Here is a 19306-nt window from a genome sequence, read left to right on the forward strand (position 1 = left end):
CTCAAGGGACTCTAACCCAACTCCGCAGAGTATGCTACTTTAGGGGACTCTAACCCCAGGGACTCAAACCCAGTAGAATTCGGGGTGTCTTCACCTCCCCGGGACTCTAACCCAGCAGCCTCTCAGGCTTCCGGTTCCTCGTCAGGCAACCGGTGGGGTCCGCCACGACCAATGACAGTCTGTTTTATCCTCTTTTCTATTCACTTTTCTCTTATAATTTCACGCAGTTATCAACATTAACTCTTATCGTCTTTTGCTGATTCAATCACCAGTTTCAGGACAGGACACGTTGTTTTAAGATATTCAATGTGCAGAGTTTGATAAAACAGGTTCTGCTTACCTCTGTGTTAACGTGCCGGCTCGTGTCCCGTCTCTGTCACCGTGAAGGAACCTTTTATCCGAATGAACTCCGTCCTCTCCTCACCACATCCCGGACGAGCCCCCAAAATTGTTGAGGTCAACCTGTACCTCTTTCCGAGTCCGTTGATGCAGTGAAGGAGGAAGACAGAGGAGACGATATAAGAATCAACACAGTTTTATTTGCGCAGTTTGCAAAGTGCGGAGAACAGTTCAGTACAATACATGCGAACAGCACAAAGTACGGAAAAGCTCTGTCTTTGTCTAGGGGTGTGATGTTATATAGACTTGAGTTCAGTCTCCACCTTATGAGATGTGTGTGCGTCAATATCTTGTCTCTTCCTCTATGTGTGTGCGTGTGTGTACTGGTATAAGGCGTTACTTTCAGAAGACCGTTGTAGGTGCGGTCCTAGTTTCACAACATGTCTTTCTCAGAGATATCTCCTTATAAGGCTGCTGTGCAAGCACAGAAATGAGCAAGCCGGTTATACATGATATTTCCTTATAAGGCTATCCCCACTCACAATAGCCATATATTCAAAGGACTGAAAACTTCCAGGAGATAACTGCTTACATTGAAATGATTAATTGAATAAGACTGCGACCCCTCCTCCTCTCCTGCTCACTCTGGCCTCGCTGTTAAAACTGTAACCAGGAGGTGTTGACTCAATAAGAACAGCAGCACTGTTATTTTGTTCCAACCAAGTTTCAGTTAAAAACATAAAATCCAGGGTGTGCTCAGTCATAAAATCATTAATTAAGAATGTTTTCCCAGCTAAAGACCTAACATTTAATAAAGCCAACTTAAGTGTTTTAGAGGTATTATTTGCCCCCTCGTGTTTGGGAGCAGTCTGTGGCACACAAGGTATGTTTACTTTATTTAAAGATCTTTTTGAGTGCAACTCTCTTTGTTTTGACTGGGTCACATTTCTCCTTCTGTCACCTAAAAGTACAGAAATTTTAAAATCTTCTAACGAACAGGGCCCCAGCTTGTCCTGGGAAAAGTCACGACTGTCAGAATCCACACAGCCTGGACCCCAAGGGGGTGGGGCTGGGCTCCGTCGCTTCGGCTGCTCTAGTAGGGGCGGGGCTCGGCGGGGAACCTTTGGCCGCTTTGGTTGGGGGTTTATGGGGGATAAAAAGGGATTGGGCTGGGGGGTAGATCTAAGCCCAACATTAACCCGTTCCATCATCTCCTCAGTGAATTTCAGGTGAGGGGAGGAGGAGGGAGAAAGGGAGGGTGAGGAGCACAAAGGTGCGAATGCCCAACCATACATCATCAAAAGCAGGAGTGGATGTGTTCGGCTACAAGAAGGTTTTAATGCCCGACCATAGTTTGTAAAAAGCGGGTAAGAAAAGGTTCGAATGCCCGAACATACACCATCAAAGGAGGGAGCGGAGGTGTTCCGGTGTAAGACGGTGTGAATGTCCAACCATAGTTGGCAAAAAGCGGGTAAGAAAAGGTTAAAATACCCGACTGTACACAATCAATAGCGGTAGCGGAGTTGTTAGGCTACAAGAAGGTGTGAAAGTCCCACCATGGTTTGTAAAAAGCGGCTAGGAAAAGGTTCAAATGCGCGAATATATACCATCAAAAGCGGATGGTATATGTATATGTATATGTTCGGCTGCAAGAAGGTGTGAACGTCCGACCAAAGTTTGTAAAAAGCAGTTAAGAAAAGTATCGAATATCCAACCAAACATAATCAAAATCGGGAGCAGAGCTGTTCGACTGCAAGTAGGTGTGAATGTCAGATCATAATTTGCAAAAAGCTGATCAGAAAGGGTGAGAATGCCCGACTATACACCATCAAATGCGGGAGCGGAGGTGTTCGTCTGTGAGTAGGTGTGAATCTCCGACCATAATTGCTTAAAAATGTGTTAGAAAAGGTAAGAATGCCGGTCCATACATCATCAAAAGCGGGAGAGGTGGTGTTCAGCTGCAAGTAGGTATGAATGTCCAGCCATAATTACTCACAAACGGGTAAGAAAAGGTAGTATTGCTAGACCATACATGATCAAAACAGGGAGCGGAGGTGGTTCAGCTGCAAGGTGTGAATGTCCGACTAAAGTTTGTAAAAAGCGGATAAGACAAGGTGCGAATGCCTGACAATGTATGATCAAAAGAGGGAGCGGAGGTGTTCGGCTGCAAGAAGGTCTGAATGTCCACCAATAATTACTGAAAAATGGTTAAGAAAAGGTGCGAATGCCCAACCATACATCATCAAAAGCAGGAGTGGATGTGTTCGGCTACAAGAAGGTTTGAATGTCCGACCATAGATTGTAAAAGGCGGGTAAGAAAAGGTTCGAATGACCGAACATACACCATCAAAAGAGGGAGCGGAGGTGTTCTGCTGTAAGATGGTGTGAATGTCCGACCATAGTTGCTAAAAAGCGGGTAAGAAAAGGTTAAAATACCCGACTTTGCACAATCAAAAGAGGGAGCGGAGTTGTTCAGCTACAAGAAGGTGTGAAAGTCCGACCATGTTTTGTAAAAAGCGGGTAAGAAAAGGTTGGCATGCCCGAATATACACCATCAAAAGTTGGAGCGGAGGTGTTCAGCTGCAAGAAGGTCTGAATGTCCAACAATAATTGCTAGAAAACATGAAAGAGAATTTTCGAGTATCAAACCACACATGATCATAAGCGGGAGAGGAGGTGTTTAGCTGCAAGAAGGTGTGAATGTCCACCCATAATTACTGAAAAATGGATAAGAAAAGGTGCGAATGCCCAACCATACATCATCAAAAGCAGGAGTGGATGTGTTTGGCGACAAGAAGGTTTGAATGCCCGACCATATTTTGTAAAAAGCGGGTAAGAAAAGGTTCGAATGCCCGAACATACACCATCAAAGGAGGGAGCGGAGGTGTTCCGGTGTAAGACGGTGTGAATGTCCAACCATAGTTGGCAAAAAGCTGGTAAGAAAAGGTTAAAATACCCGACTGTACACAATCAATAGCGGTAGCGGAGTTGTTAGGCTACAAGAAGGTGTGAAAGTCCAACCATGGTTTGTAAAAAGCGGCTAGGAAAAGGTTCGAATGCGCGAATATATACCATCAAAAGCGGAAGCGGAGGTGTTCGGCTGCAAGAAGGTGTGAACGTCCGACCAAAGTTTGTAAAAAAGCAGTTAAGAAAAGTATCGAATATCCAACCAAACATAATCAAAAGCGGGAGCAGAGCTGTTCGACTGCAAGTAGGTGTGAATTTCAGATCATAATTTGCAAAAAGCTGATGAGAAAGGGTGAGAATGCCCGACTATACACCATCAAATGCGGGAGCGGAGGTGTTCGTCTGTGAGTAGGTGTGAATCTCCGACCATAATTGCTTAAAAATGTGTTAGAAAAGGTAAGAATGCCGGTCCATACATCATCAAAAGCGGGAGACGTGGTGTTCAGCTGCAAGTAGGTATGAATGTCCAGCCATAATTACTCACAAACGGGTAAGAAAAGGTAGTATTGCTAGACCATACATGATCAAAACAGGGAGCGGAGGTGGTTCAGCTGCAAGAAGGTGTGAATGTCCGACTAAAGTTTGTAAAAAGCGGGTAAGACAAGGTGCGAATGCCTGACAATGTATGATCAAAAGAGGGAGCGGAGGTGTTCGGCTGCAAGAAGGTCTGAATGTCCACCAATAATTACTGAAAAATGGTTAAGAAAAGGTGCGAATGCCCAACCATACATCATCAAAAGCAGGAGTGGATGTGTTCGGCTACAAGAAGGTTTGAATGTCCAACCATAGTTGCTAAAAAGCGGGTAATAAAAGGTTAAAATACCCAACTGTGCACAATCAAAAGAGGGAGCGGAGTTGTTCAGCTACAAGAAGGTGTGAAAGTCCGACCATGTTTTGTAAAAAGCGGGTAAGAAAAGGTTGGCATGCCCGAATATACACCATCAAAAGCGGAAGCGGAGGTGTTCGACTTCAAGAAGACGTGAACGTCCGACCAAAGTTTGTAAAAAGCAGTTAAGAAAAGATTCGAATATCCAACCAAAAATAATCAAAAGCGGGAGCAGAGCTGTTCGACTTCAAGTAGGTGTGAATGTCAGATCATAATTTGCAAAAAGCTGATCAGAAAGGGTGAGAATGCCCGACTATACACCATCAAATGCGGGAGCGGAGTTGTTCGGCTGTGAGTAGGTGTGAATCTCCGACCATAATTGCTGAAAAATGTGTTAGAAAAGGTAAGAATGCCGGTCCATACATCATCAAAAGCGGGAGAGGTGGTGTTCGGCTGCAAGTAGGTGTGAATGTCCAGCCATAATTACTCACAAATGGGTAAGAAAAGGTAGTATTGCCAGACCATACATGATCAAAACAGGGAGCGGAGGTGGTTCAGCTGCAAGAAGGTGTGAAGGTCCGACTAAATTTTGTAAAAAGCAGGTAAGACAAGGTGCGAATGCCCGACAATGTATAATCAAAAGAGGGAGCGGAGGTGTTCGGCTGCAAGAAGGTCTGAATGTCCAACCATAATTTGTAAAAACCGGGAAGAAAAGGCTCGAAAGCCAGACTATACACCATCAAAAGCGGGAGCAGAGGGGTTCAGCTGCAAGAAGGTCTGAATGTCTGTCAATAATTGCTTTAAAATATGAAAGAAAATATTCGAATATCAAACCGCACATGATCATAAGCGGGAGAGTAGGTGTTCAGCTGCAAGAATGTGTGAATGTCCACCCATAATTCCTGAAAAATGGGTAAAAAAAGGTGCGAATGCCCAACCATACATAATCAAAAGCAGGTGTGAATGTCAGATCATAATTTGCAAAAAGCTGATGAGAAAGGGTGAGAATGCCCGACTATACACCATCAAAAGTGGGAGCAGAGGGTTTTGGCTCTGAGTAGGTGTGAATGTCCGACCATAATTGCTGAAAAATGTGTTAGAAAAGGTAAGAATGCCGGTCCATACATCATCAAAAGCGGGAGAGGTGGTGTTCGGCTGCAAGTAGGTGTGAATGTCAAGCCATAATTACTCACAAACGGGTAAGAAAAGGTAATATTGCCAGACCATACATGATCAAAACAGGGAGCGAAGGTGGTTCAGCTGCAAGAAGGTGTGAATGTCCGACTAAAGTTTGTAAAAAGCGGGTAAGACAAGGTGTGAATGCCCGACAATGTATAATCAAAAGAGGGAGCGGAGGTGTTCGGCTGCAAGAAGGTCTGAATGTCCAACCATAATTTGTAAAATCCGGGGAAGAAAAGGCTCGAAAGCCCGACTATACACCATCAAAAGCGGGAGCAGAGGGGTTCAGCTGCAAGAAGGTCTGAATGTCCACCAATAATTACTGAAAAATGATTAAGAAAAGGTGCGAATGCCCAACCATACATAATCAAAAGCAGGTGTGAATGTCAGATCATAATTTGCAAAAAGCTGATGAGAAAGGGTGAGAATGCCCGACTATAAACCATCAAAAGAGGGAGCGGAGGTGTTCGGCTCTGAGTAGGTGTGAATGTCCGACCATAATTGCTGAAAAATGTGTTAGAAAAGGTAAGAATGCCGGACCATACATCATCAAAAGCGGGAGAGGTGGTGCTCGGCTGCAAAAAGGTGTGAATGTTCGAATAAAGTTTGTAAAAAGCGGGTAAGACAAGGTGCGAATGCCTGACAATATATGATCAAAAGCAGGAGCGGAGGTGTTCAGCTGCAAGAAGGTCTAAATGTCCATAAATAATTGCTAGAAAACATGAAAGAAAATTTTCGAAAATCAAACCGCACATGATCATAAGTGGGAGAGGAGGTGGTCAGCTGCAAGAAGGTGTGAATGTCCACCCATAATTCCAGCAAAATGGGTAAAAAAAAGGTGCGAATGCCCAACCATACATCATCAAAAGCAGGAGTGGATGTGTTCGGCTACAAGAAGGTGTGAACGTCCAACCAAAGTTTGTAAAAAGCAGTTAAGAAAAGGTTAGAATATCCAACCAAAAATAATCAAAAGCGGGAGCAGAGCTGTTCGACTGCAAGTAGGGTTGAATGTCAGATCATAATTTGCAAAAAGCTGATGAGAAAGGGTGAGAATGCCCGACTATACACCATCAAATGCGGGAGCGGAGTTGTTCGGTTGTAAGTACGTGTGAATCTCCGACCATAACTGCTGAAAAATGTGTTAGAAAAGGTAAGAATGCCGTTCCATACATCATCAAAAGCGAGAGAGGTGGTGTTCGGCTGCAAGTAGGTGTGAATGTCCAGCCATAATTACTCACAAACGGGTAAGAAAAGGTAGTATTGCCAGACCATACATGATCAAAACAGGGAGCGGAGGTGGTTCAGCTGCAAGAAGGTGTGAATGTCCGACTAAAGTTCAAATATATTAACAAAAGCGGGAGGAGAGGTCTTCGGATTAGAGTGGGTGAGAATTTCCAACCATAATCTATAAAATGCGGTGAAAAAAAAGGTGTGATAGAACACTAAAAGGTGGAGCGGAAGTGTTTGGCTGCAAGAAGGTGTGAATGTCCGACTACATTTGGTGAAAAGCAGGTGAAGCAAGGTCTGAATGCCCAACCTTACATCATCAAAAGCGAGATCAGAGGTGTTTGGCTGCAAGAAGGCCATAGTTTGCCAAAAGCGGGTAAGGTGCGAATGACCGACTAAATATCAACAAAAGTGGGGGCGGAGGTCTTCGGATTCAAGTGGGTGTGAATATCCCACCATACAAGTATGGTGGAGAGGAAGCTATGAATGTCCACCCATAATTAATTAAAAGCGGGCAACAAGTAGGTTCGAATGCCCAACAATACATCATCAAAAGCAGGAGTGGATGTGTTAGGCTACAAGAAGGTTTGAATATCCGACCATAGTTTATAAAAAGCGGGTAAGAAAAGGTTTGAATGCCCGAACATACACCATCAAAAGAGGGAGCGGAGGTGTTCCGCTGTAAGAAGGTGTGAATGTCCGACCATAGTTTGTAAAAAGCGGGTAAGAAAAGGTTAAAATACCCGACTGTACACAATCAATAGCGGTAGCGGAGTTGTTAGGCTACAAGAAGGTGTGAAAGTCCAACCATGGTTTGTAAAAAGCGGCTAGGAAAAGGTTCGAATGCGCGAATATATACCATCAAAAGCGGAAGCGGAGGTGTTCGGCTGCAAGAAGGTGTGAACGTCCGACCAAAGTTTGTAAAAAAGCAGTTAAGAAAAGTATCGAATATCCAACCAAACATAATCAAAAGCGGGAGCAGAGCTGTTCAACTGCAAGTAGGTGTGAATTTCAGATCATAATTTGCAAAAAGCTGATGAGAAAGGGTGAGAATGCCCGACTATACACCATCAAATGCGGGAGCGGAGGTGTTCGTCTGTGAGTAGGTGTGAATCTCCGACCATAATTGCTTAAAAATGTGTTAGAAAAGGTAAGAATGCCGGTCCATACATCATCAAAAGCGGGAGACGTGGTGTTCAGCTGCAAGTAGGTATGAATGTCCAGCCATAATTACTCACAAACGGGTAAGAAAAGGTAGTATTGCTAGACCATACATGATCAAAACAGGGAGCGGAGGTGGTTCAGCTGCAAGGTGTGAATATCCGACTAAAGTTTGTAAAAAGCGGGTAAGACAAGGTGCGAATGCCTGACAATGTATGATCAAAAGAGGGAGCGGAGGTGTTCGGCTGCAAGAAGGTCTGAATGTCCACCAATAATTACTGAAAAATGGTTAAGAAAAGGTGCGAATGCCCAACCATACATCATCAAAAGCAGGAGTGGATGTATTCGGCTACAAGAAGGTTTGAATGTCCGACCATAGTTGCTAAAAAGCGGGTAATAAAAGGTTAAAATACCCAACTGTGCACAATCAAAAGAGGGAGCGGAGTTGTTCAGCTACAAGAAGGTGTGAAAGTCCGACCATGTTTTGTAAAAAGCGGGTAAGAAAAGGTTGGCATGCCCGAATATACACCATCAAAAGCGGAAGCGGAGGTGTTCGAATTCAAGAAGACGTGAACGTCCGACCAAAGTTTGTAAAAAGCAGTTAAGAAAAGATTCGAATATCCAACCAAAAATAATCAAAAGCGGGAGCAGAGCTGTTCGACTTCAAGTAGGTGTGAATGTCAGATCATAATTTGCAAAAAGCTGATCAGAAAGGGTGAGAATGCCCGACTATACACCATCAAATGCGGGAGCGGAGTTGTTCGGCTGTGAGTAGGTGTGAATCTCCGACCATAATTGCTGAAAAATGTGTTAGAAAAGGTAAGAATGCCGGTCCATACATCATCAAAAGCGGGAGAGGTGGTGTTCGGCTGCAAGTAGGTGTGAATGTCCAGCCATAATTACTCACAAATGGGTAAGAAAAGGTAGTATTGCCAGACCATACATGATCAAAACAGGGAGCGGAGGTGGTTCAGCTGCAAGAAGGTGTGAATGTCCGACTAAATTTTGTAAAAAGCAGGTAAGACAAGGTGCGAATGCCCGACAATGTATAATCAAAAGAGGGAGCGGAGGTGTTCGGCTGCAAGAAGGTCTGAATGTCCAACCATAATTTGTAAAAACCGGGAAGAAAAGGCTCGAAAGCCAGACTATACACCATCAAAAGCGGGAGCAGAGGGGGTCAGCTGCAAGAAGGTCTGAATGTCTGTCAATAATTGCTTTAAAATATGAAAGAAAATATTCGAATATCAAACCGCACATGATCATATTCTGGGAGCTACTGTACCCCCAGAAGGTACCCATCCCGCCCCACCCCACTCAACCCAACCCCACTCCGGAGGACCTCTACAAAAAACAAACAAACAACAACAAAAAACAAACAAACAAACCACCCGGTCACACCAGTCGCAGCAGCCCGGGCCTGAGACCCACCATCACCCAGGCCCCCCCAGGCCCCCCCTCAACAGGTGCGCTCTTGTGAAAAAGCAAACAGCGGCAGCAACAAAAACACCACGGGAAAACCGTATTGAGGCTTTGTTCTGACCGCTCATTCGGTGTCGCGTTTCTTTCAAGCAATTCTCCCGGTTAGCCCGCACTCGGCTCGCTCCCAGAGCCGTGTTAAAGTCTACTTCGCATTCACTCTCTTTTCTCAGCAGACTCTTGGGATTTTATCAATAAAATGAATTCCTTCACTCAAACTATGTTAAAACTGCTTTGTCCTTCATATTTACCATGTCTTGAAAGATTTAAACAAAAAAACCAACGTTGTACTTTGCAGTAAAAGAAATAGCAAATCTAAAGTTTCAGGAATCCGAGAATAAGCTTACTTTCATGAGTTCTTCACGATTTCGGATTTTGCTATAAAATGAATTCCTTCACTCAAACTAAATTAAAACTGCTAAACCGCTAATCTGTTACATGTAAGGCAGATGTCAAATTCACCGAATTAGGATTATTCGGTATTCGGCCAATCGAGCTGTAGCAGCTTCGGTAAAAGAGTATAAGTTGAAGAGTTTGTGAATAAAGGTGTGCGCACACATAGTGAGCTGTAGGAAAATAGGCAGGGAGCAATGCCGGCTGGGGTATATGTTCTTGTATGTTGTCTGACTGTTTGATTTGAATGTGTTGTGTAAGTGTCCTGTTGAATGTTACATGTTTGGGCTTTGACACGCTTCACTGTGGTTGTTAACTGTGTGGTGTGTCCTGAAATGTTATATGTTTGGGCTGTGTGACATGCTTAATGCTTGTCAGTAGCTACCCACTTATTCATATATAGCAACTGACAACGTAAGAAGTCCGGACATACTTTGATAGAGTAGTTGTAGAAGTATCCTTATTGATAATAGATAAACTAATTCATAGTGATAGAACAGTAGATGAACAGGTGCCTGCACATGTCTCACGAAAATAAAATGGATGTATGATTGCTGACGGCAGAGCAATACTGCCAAACTTATGAGTTCTTGTGGCAAACTTGATTCAGTGTCTTGACGTGTATACGCTGTTTCGCTGACTTGATTGTCACAAGAAACAAAGTGTGTTTGATAAGATCCGACCATTTTATTACGGGAGGATCAGTATATATGGATTCTGATGTGACTGATAAACCCATTCGTATCTTAAGCACAATCTAATACGTGAGACAACTCCCTGGCACACGATAAAAAAAAAAAGAGAGAGCGGTTTTGTGTCCCCACAGTCCATAATGTAGAAAAGAGAAAAAAAAGCCTTTCTGATTTGGTGTGTGTGCTCATAGTGCAGAGTGTAGAGAAAAGAAAGCCGTTTTGGTGTCACGGGTGTTGTGACTTACACACACACATTTCTAAATTGAGAAAGGAAATTATTTTAGAGGAAGCACTAGAGTTTAGATCCCACATTTGTTGATAGGCATTCATTTATTTCTTCACTTCTGATAAAAATGATAAGACTGACCTAAAGAATTGGAGGCCCATCACACTTTTAAACTTTGACTGTAAACTTTTTAGCAAGGTTTTAACGACACGGATGTCCTCTGTTTTAGAGGAGGTAATTCACCCAGACCAGGCTTGTGCCATCTCAGAGAGACAACTCACCGACAGCTTCGTACTGATTCGAGACATCATTGATTACGCTAGAGACAGAAACACCCGGCTTGTCATCTTAAATTTAGACTTTGAAAAGGCTTTTGATCGGGTCTCGCATCAATATCTCTTTCAGGTGTTGCAGCCATCGAATAGGGCCCGATTGTTCCTACTTGGTGAGATTTGCTTGGTTGAGAAGCTTGCTCCCCCCCCTTGCTCCTCGGCTGACCAAGTAGGAACAATCGGGCCCTATTCGATGGCTGCCTTGTCTTTTACTCTGTGCAAAAGACAAGGCAGCCACAAACACCACGGGAACACCGTATTGAGGCTTTGTTCTGACCACTCATTCGGTGTCGCGTTTCTTTCAAGCAATTCTCCCGGTTAGCCCACACTCGGCTCGCTCCCAGAGCTTTGTTAAAGTCTACTTCGCATTCACTCTCTTTTCTCAGCAGATTAAAAGAAAGTTTCATCTTGGGCTCCCTGAAACTTCCATCCTGCACCGCTGTTTGCTTTTTCACAAGAGCAGAGAAGAGCGCACCATTCCCAGCGGCACTGCAGTACTGGGTCGATGCTTAGAGTGAACGGAGCAAGCTTCTTTTTCAACTCCTATTCTTAAAAATCCATTTAATATGTAGTCCTCGTATAGAGGACATATTAAACTGATAAGAACAGATACTACACTTGATCTTAGCCAAAAGGCCGAGAAGCGATAACTGTCCACTGTTTCAGGTCCGAGGGCCCTTGCTGGCACAATGCGCACTTGTAGCAGTGTTCTTTTTATGGCCATAGGTGGCCAGAGTGTCACGTTGCACCTCCGCCCACCCGCTGCACTGAGCACTCTTCAGCCCTTTTAAATGGTATAACTTTGCACTCCCGCATGCTCCAGCAAGCACCATTCAAGCAACAACTTTGCACTCCAGCTTCGAACATCGGCACAATCGCAACAAGTAAGGCGACTCTACTCAGAGAAGTCACTCTGCACAGTAACAAGATTTCTTTTGCACAGACAGAAAGGGCTTCACCCGCAAAGGTAAAGCCTGCCAAAAATAGAAACAACTCATTAGTGCTGCTCTTCACGAAAGTCTTTAGTAAAAGGCAAAAGACTTGTATGTTATGAAGAGAAACCAGAGTACGATTATCCGTCACTGCGGGAGCAGGGCATCAGGCTAGTTGCCATAGCCACCTTCCCCATGGTGAGCGTTGCTTGGTTGAAACGCTTGCCCCTGTGCAATCGACTAGGCAGCAACAAAAACACCACGGGAACACCGTATTGAGGCTTTGTTCTGACCGCTCATTCGGTGTCGCGTTTCTTTCAAGCAATTCTCCCGGTTAGCCCACACTCGGCTCGCTCCCAGAGCCGTGTTAAAGTCTACTTCGCATTCACTCTCTTTTCTCAGCAGACTCTTGGGATTTTATCTATAAAATGAATTCCTTCACTCAAACTATGTTAAAACTGCTTTGTCCTTCATATTTACCATGTCTAGAAAGATTTAAACAAAAAAAAAAACAACGTTGTACTTTGCAGTAAAAGAAAGAGCAAATCTAAAGTTTCAGGAATCCGAGAATAAGCTTACTTTCATGAGTTCTTCACGATTTCGGATTTTGCTATAAAATGAATTCCTTCACTCAAACTAAATTAAAACTGCTAAACCGCTAATCTGTTACATGTAAGGCAGATGTCAAATTCACCGAAATAGGATCTAAGGGTATTCGGCCAATCGAGCTGTAGCAGCTTTGGTAAAAGAGTATAAGTTGAAGAGTTTGTGAATAAAGGTGTGCGCACACATAGTGAGCTGTAGGAAAATAGGCAGGGAGCAATGCCGGCTGGGGTATATGTTCTTGTATGTTGTCTGACTGTTTGATTTGAATGTGTTGTGTAAGTGTCCTGTTGAATGTTACATGTTTGGGCTTTGACACTTCACTGTGGTTGTTAACTGTGTGGTGTGTCCTGAAATGTTATATGTTTGGGCTGTGTGACATGCTTAATGCTTGTCAGTAGCTACCCACTTATTCATATATAGCAACTGACAACATAAGAAGTCTGGACATACTTTGATAGTAGTTGTAGAAGTATCCTTATTGATAATAGATAAACTAATTCATAGTGATAGAACAGTAGATGAACAGGTGCCTGCACATGTCTCACGGAAATAAAATGGGTGTATGATTGCTGACGGCAGAGCAATACTGCCAAACTTATGAGTTCTTGTAGCAAACTTGATTCAGTGTCTTGGCGTGTATACGCTGTTTCGCTGACTTGATTGTCACAAGAAACAAAATGTGTTTGATAAGATCCGACCATTTTATTACGGGAGGATCAGTATGTATGGATTCTGATGTGACTGATAAACCCATTCGTATCGTAAGCATAATCTAATACGTGAGACAACGCCCTGGCACACAATCAAAAAAAAAAAGAGAGAGCGGTTTTGTGTCCCCACAGTCCATAATGTAGAAAAGAGAGAAAAAAGCCTTTCTGATTTGGTGTGTGTGCTCACAGTGCAGAGTGTAGAGAAAAGAGAGAAAAGAAAGCCGTTTTGGTGTCACGGGTGTCGTGACTTACACACACACATTTCTGAATTGAGAAAGGAAATTATTTTAGAGGAAGCACTAGAGTTTAGATCCCACATTTGTTGATAGGCATTCATTTATTTCTTCACTTCTGATGAAGTTTCAACAATAAACAACAAACTTTGTACTATGAGAAAGAACCAGACTCATTCTTCAGGAATCCGAAAATAAGCTCTATTTTACGAGTTATGCACGAATTCGGATTCTCCTATAAAACGAATTCCTTAACTCTAACCAAGTTAAGACTGCTTTGTCCTTCATATTTATTCATGTCTAATCAAGTTTCAACGATAAACAACGTTGTACTTTGTAGAATGAGAAAGAACTTCTTCAGCAATAAGCATCTCTCGACATATGACGAAATACAGATTTTGCTATAAAATTAATTCCTTCTATCAGCCTGACTTAAAACTGTTTGTCCTCCTTATTTATCCACTTCAAATCAAGTTTCAACAATTAAAAAAATGTTGTAGTTTGAGAAAAAACAACTTAATCTTAAGCAATCAGTAGGGTAAGAAAGGGTAAGAAAAGGTGCAAATGCCAACCATACATCACTAAAAGGTGGAGCGGAAGTATTCGGCTGCAAGTAGGTGCGAATGCCTGACAATGTATGATCAAAAGAGGGAGCGGAGGTTTTCGGCTGCAAGGTCTGAATGTCCAACCATAATTTGTAAAAACCGGAGAAGAAAAGGCTCGAAAGCCCGACTATACACCATCAAAAGCGGGAGCGGAGGTGTTCGGCTGCAAGTAGGTGTGAATGTTCGACCATAATTTGTAAAAAGCGGGTAAGAAAAGGTTCGAATGCCCGACTATATATTAACCAAAGCAGGAGGAGAGGTCTTCGGATAAGAGTGGGTGAGAATTTACAACCATAATCTATAAAATGCGGTGAAAAAAAAGGTGTGAATACCCCATAGAACACTAAAAGGTAGAGCGGAAGTGTTCGGCTGCAAGAAGGTGTGAATGTCTGACCATAGTTTGTAAAAAGCGGGTAAGAAAAGGTTCGAATGCCCGAACATACACCATCAAAGGAGGGAGCGGAGGTGTTCCGCTGTAAGAAGGTGTGAATGTCCGACCATAGTTGGCAAAAAGCAGGTAAGAAAAGGTTAAAATACCCTATTGTACACAATCAATAGCGGGAGCAGAGTTGTTCCGCTACTAAAAGGTGTGAAAGTCCGACCATGGTTTGTAAAAAGCGGGTAAGAAAAGGTGCGAATGCCCGACAATGTATGATCAAAAGAGGGAGCGGAGGTTTTCGGCTGAAACAAGGTCTGAATGTCCATCCATATTTTGTAAAAATCTGGGAAGAAAAGGCTCGAAAGCCCGACTATACACCATCAACAGCTGGAGCGGAGGTGTTCAGCTGCAAGAAGGTCTGAATGTCCATCAATAATTGCTAGAAAACATGGAAGAGAATTTTCGAATATCAAACCGCACATGATCATAAGCGGGAGAGGAGGTGTTCAAATGCAAGAAGGTGTGAATATCCACCCATAATTACTGAAAAATGGGTAAGAAAAGGTACGAATGCCCAACCATACATGATCCTAACAGGGAGCGGAGGTATTTGGCTGCGACAAGCTGTGTATGTCCACCCATAATTAATGAAAAGCGGGCAACAAGTAGGTTTGAATACCCATCATCAAAAGCAGGAGTGGATGTGTTCGGCTACAAGAAGGTTTGAATGTCTGACCATAGTTTGTAAAAAGCGGGTAAGAAAAGGTTCGAATGCCCGAACATACACCATCAAAGGAGGGAGCGGAGTTGTTCCGCTGTAAGAAGGTGTGAATGTCATACCATAATTGGCAAAAAGCTGGTAAGAAAAGGTTAAAATACCCTATTGTACACAATCAATAGCGGGAGCAGAGTTGTTCCGCTACTAAAAGGTGTGAAAGTCCGACCATGAATTGTAAAAAGCGGGTAAGAAAAGGTGCGAATGCCCGACAATGTATGATCAAAAGAGGGAGCGGAGGTTTTCGGCTGAAAGAAGGTCTGAATGTCCATCCATAATTTGTAAAAATCGGGGAAGAAAAGGCTCGAAAGCCCGACTATACACCATCAACAGCTGGAGCGGAGGTGTTCAGCTGCAAGAAGGTCTGAATGTCCATCAATAATTGCTAGAAAACATGGAAGAGAATTTTCGAATATCAAACCGCACATGATCATAAGCGGGAGAGGAGGTGTTAAAATGCAAAAAGGTGTGAATGTCCACCCATAATTACTGCAAAATGGGTAAGAAAAGGTACGAATGCCCAACCATACATCATCAAAAGCAGGAGTGGATGTGTTCGGCTACAAGAAGGTTTTAATGTCCGACCATAGTTTGTAAAAAGCGGGTAAGAAAAGGTTCGAATGCCCGAACATACACCATCAAAAGAGGGAGCGGAGGTGTTCCACTGTAAGAAGGTTTGAATGTCTGACCATAGTTGGTAAAAAGCGGGTAAGAAAAGGTGAAAATACCCGACTGTACACAATCAATAGCGGGAGCGGAGTTGTTCGGCTACTAAAAGGTGTGAAAGTCCGACCCTGGTTTGTAAAAAGCGGGTAAGAGAAGGTGCGAATGCCCGACAATGTATGATCAAAAGAGGGAGCGGAGGTTTTCGGCTGCAAGAAGGTCTGAATGTCCAACAATAATTTTGTAAAAACCGGGGAAGAAAAGGCTCGAAAGCCCGACTATTCATCATCAAAAGCGTGAGCGGAGGTGTTCAGCTGCAAGAAGGTCTGAATGTCCATCAATAATTGCTAGAAAACATGAAAGAAAATTTTCGAATATCAAACCACACATCATCATAAGCGGGAGAGGAGGTGTTCAGCTGCAAAAAGGTGTGAATGTCCGACCATAGTTTGTAAAAAATGGGTAAGAAAAGGTGTGAATGCTCAACCATACATCATCAAAAGCAGGAGTGGATGTGTTCGGCTACAAGAAGGTTTGAATGTCCGACCATAGTTCGTAAAATGCGGGTAAGAAAAGGTTCGAATGCCCGAACATACACCATCAAAAGAGGGAGCGGAGGTGTTCCGCTGTAAGACGGTGTGAATGTCCAACAATAGTTGGTAAAAAGCGGGTAAGAAAAGGTTAAAATACCCGACTGTACACAATCAATAGCGGGAGCGGAGTTGTTCGGCTACAAGAAGGTGTGAAAGTCCGACCATGGTTTGTAAAAAGCGGGTAAGAAAAGGTTCGAATGCCCGAATATATACCATCAAAAGCGGAAGCGGAGGTGTTCGGCTGCAAGAAGGTGTGAACGTCCGACCAAAGTTTGTAAAAAGCAGTGAAGAAAAGTTTCGAATATCCAACCAAACATAATCAAAAGCGGGAGCAGAGCTGTTCGACTGCAAGTAGGTGTGAATGTCAGATCATAATTTGCAAAAAGCTGATGAGAAAGGGTGAGAATGCCCGACTATACACCATCAAATGCGGGAGCGGAAGTGTTCGGCTGTGAGTAGGTGTGAATGTCAAACCATAATTGCTGAAAAATGTGTTAGAAAAGACTAGAATGCCAGACCATACATCATCAAAAATGGGAAAAGTGGTGTTTGGCTGCAAGTAGGTGTGAATGTCCAGCCATAATTACTCACAAACCGGTAAGAAAAGGCAGTATTGCCAGACCATACATTATCAAAACAGGGAGCGGAGGTGGTTCAGCTGCAAGGTGTGAATGTCTGACTAAAGTTTATAAAAAGCGGGTAAGACAAGGTGCGAATGCCTGACAATGTATGATCAAATGAGGGAGCGGAGGTTTTCCGCTACAAGGTCTGAATGTACAATCATAATTTGTAAAAACCGGGGAAGAAAAGGCTCGAAAGCCCGACTATACACCATCAAAAGCGGTAGCGGAGGTGTTCGGCTGCAAGTAGGTGTGAATGTTCGACCATAATTTGTAAAAAGCGGGTAAGAAAAGGTTTGAATGCCCTTCTGTATATTAACAAAAGCAGGGGGAGAGGTCTTCGGATAAGAGTGGGTGAGAATTTCCAACCATAATCAATAAAATGCGGTGAAAAAAAAGGTGTGAATACCCCATAGAACACTAAAAGGTGGAGCGGAGGTGTTCCGCTGTAAGACGGTGTGAATGTCCAACAATAGTTGGTAAAAAGCGGGTAAGAAAAGGTTAAAATACCCGACTGTACACAATCAATAGCGGGAGCGGAGTTGTTCGGCTACAAGAAGGTGTGAAAGTCCGACCATGGTTTGTAAAAAGCGGGTAAGAAAAGGTGCGAATGCCCGACAATGTATGATCAAAAGAGGGAATGGAGGTTTTCGGCTGCAAGGTCTGAATGTCCAACCATAATTTGTAAAAACCGGGGAAGAAAAGGCTCGAAAGCCCGACTATACACCATCAAAAGTGGGAGCGGAGGTGTTCAGCTTCAAGACCGTCTGAATGTCCATCAATAATTGCTAGAAAACATGAAAGAAAATTTTCGAATATCAAACTGCACATGATCATAAGCAGGAGAGGAGGTGTTCAGCTGCAAGAAGGTGTGAATGTCTACCCATAATTACTGAAAAATGGGTAAGAAAAGGTGCGAATGCCTAACCATACATAATCAAAAGAGGGAGCGGAGGTGTTCCGCTGTAAGACGGTGTGAATGTCCGACCATAGATGGTAAAAAGCGGGTAAGAAAAGGTTAAATTACCCGACTGTACACAATCAAAAGAGGGAGCGGAGTTGTTCAGCTAAGAGAAGGTGTGAAAGTCCGACCTTGGTTTGTAAAAAGCGGGTAAGAAAAGGTTCGTATGCCCGAATATACACCATCAAAAGCGGAAGCGGAGGTTTTCGGCTGCAAGATATTGTGAACGTCCGACCAAAGTTTGTAAAAAGCAGTTAAGAAAAGGTTCGAATATCTAACCAAACATAAGAATGAGTCTTTTCCGCTGTAGAATGCCCGACTATAGACCATCAAATGCGGGAGCGGAGGTGTTCGGCTCTGAGTAGGTGTGAATGTCCGACCATAATTGCTGAAGAATGTGTTAGAAAAGGTAAGAATGCTGGACCATACATCATCAAAAGCGGTAGAGGTGGTGTTCGGCTGCAAAAAGGTGTGACTGTTCGACTAAAGTTTGTACTCACAAACGGGAGAAGAAAAGGTAGTATTGCCAGACCATACATGATCAAAACAGGGAGCGGAGGTTCAGCTGCAAGGTGTGAATGTCTGACTATAGTTTGTAAAAAGCGGGTAAGACAAGGTGCGAATGTCCAACAATGTATGATCAAAAGAGAGAGCGGAGGTGTTCGGCTGCAAGGTCTGAATGTCCAACCATAATTTGTAAAAACCGGGTAAGAAAAGGCTCGAAAGCCCGACTACACATCATCAAAAGCGGGAGCGGAGATGTTCGGATGCAAGAAGGTGTGAATGTTCGACTAAAGTTTGTAAAAAGCTGGTAAGACAAGGAGCGATGTCCCGACATTGTATGATCAAAAGCGGGAGCGGAGGTGTCCAGCTGTGAGTAGGTGTGAATGTCCGACCATAATTGCTGAAAAATGTGTTAGAAAAGGTAAGAATACTGGACCATACATCATCAAAAGCGGGAGAGGTGGTGTTCGGCTGCAAGAAGGTGTGAAAGTCCGACAATGGTTTGTAAAAAGCGGGTAAAAAAAAATTCGAATGCCCGAATATACATCATCAAAAGCGGAAGCGGAGATGTTCGGATGCAAGAAGGTGTGAACGTCCGACCAAAGTTTGTAAAAAGCAGTGAAAAGCGAGAAAAAGCATTTCGTGAGTTCTGCATGATTTGGGATTTTGCTTATAAAATGCATTACTTCACTCAAACTATGTTAAAACTGATTTGTCCTTCATATTTACCATGTCTAGAAATATTTAAACAAAAAAACAACGTTGTACTTTGCAGTAAAAGAAAGAGCAAATCTAAAGTTTCAGGAATCCGAGTATAAGCCTGCTTTCATGAGTTCTGCACGATTTCGGATTTTGCTATAAAATGAATTGCTTTGCTCAAACCAAGTTAAAACTGCTTTGTCCTTCC

At 43.2% G+C, this 19306-nt stretch overlaps 2 non-coding genes across 2 annotated transcripts; both read right to left on the bottom strand.

Annotated features, from left to right (window-relative positions):
• Positions 1 to 11282: 11282 nt before the first annotated feature.
• Positions 11283 to 11466, bottom strand: LOC140286047 (U2 spliceosomal RNA). Its single transcript, XR_011910955.1, has one exon. It is a non-coding gene; the product is annotated as a U2 spliceosomal RNA (small nuclear RNA).
• Positions 11467 to 11774: 308 nt separating this feature from the next.
• Positions 11775 to 11888, bottom strand: LOC140286049 (U5 spliceosomal RNA). Its single transcript, XR_011910957.1, has one exon. It is a non-coding gene; the product is annotated as a U5 spliceosomal RNA (small nuclear RNA).
• Between the last annotated feature and the right edge of the window lie 7418 nt (positions 11889 to 19306).

Source organism: Leuresthes tenuis, unplaced genomic scaffold (genome assembly GCF_036924035.1).
Source record: "Leuresthes tenuis unplaced genomic scaffold, fLeuTen1.0.hap1 SCAF_70, whole genome shotgun sequence".
Lineage (NCBI taxonomy): Eukaryota > Metazoa > Chordata > Actinopteri > Atheriniformes > Atherinopsidae > Leuresthes > Leuresthes tenuis.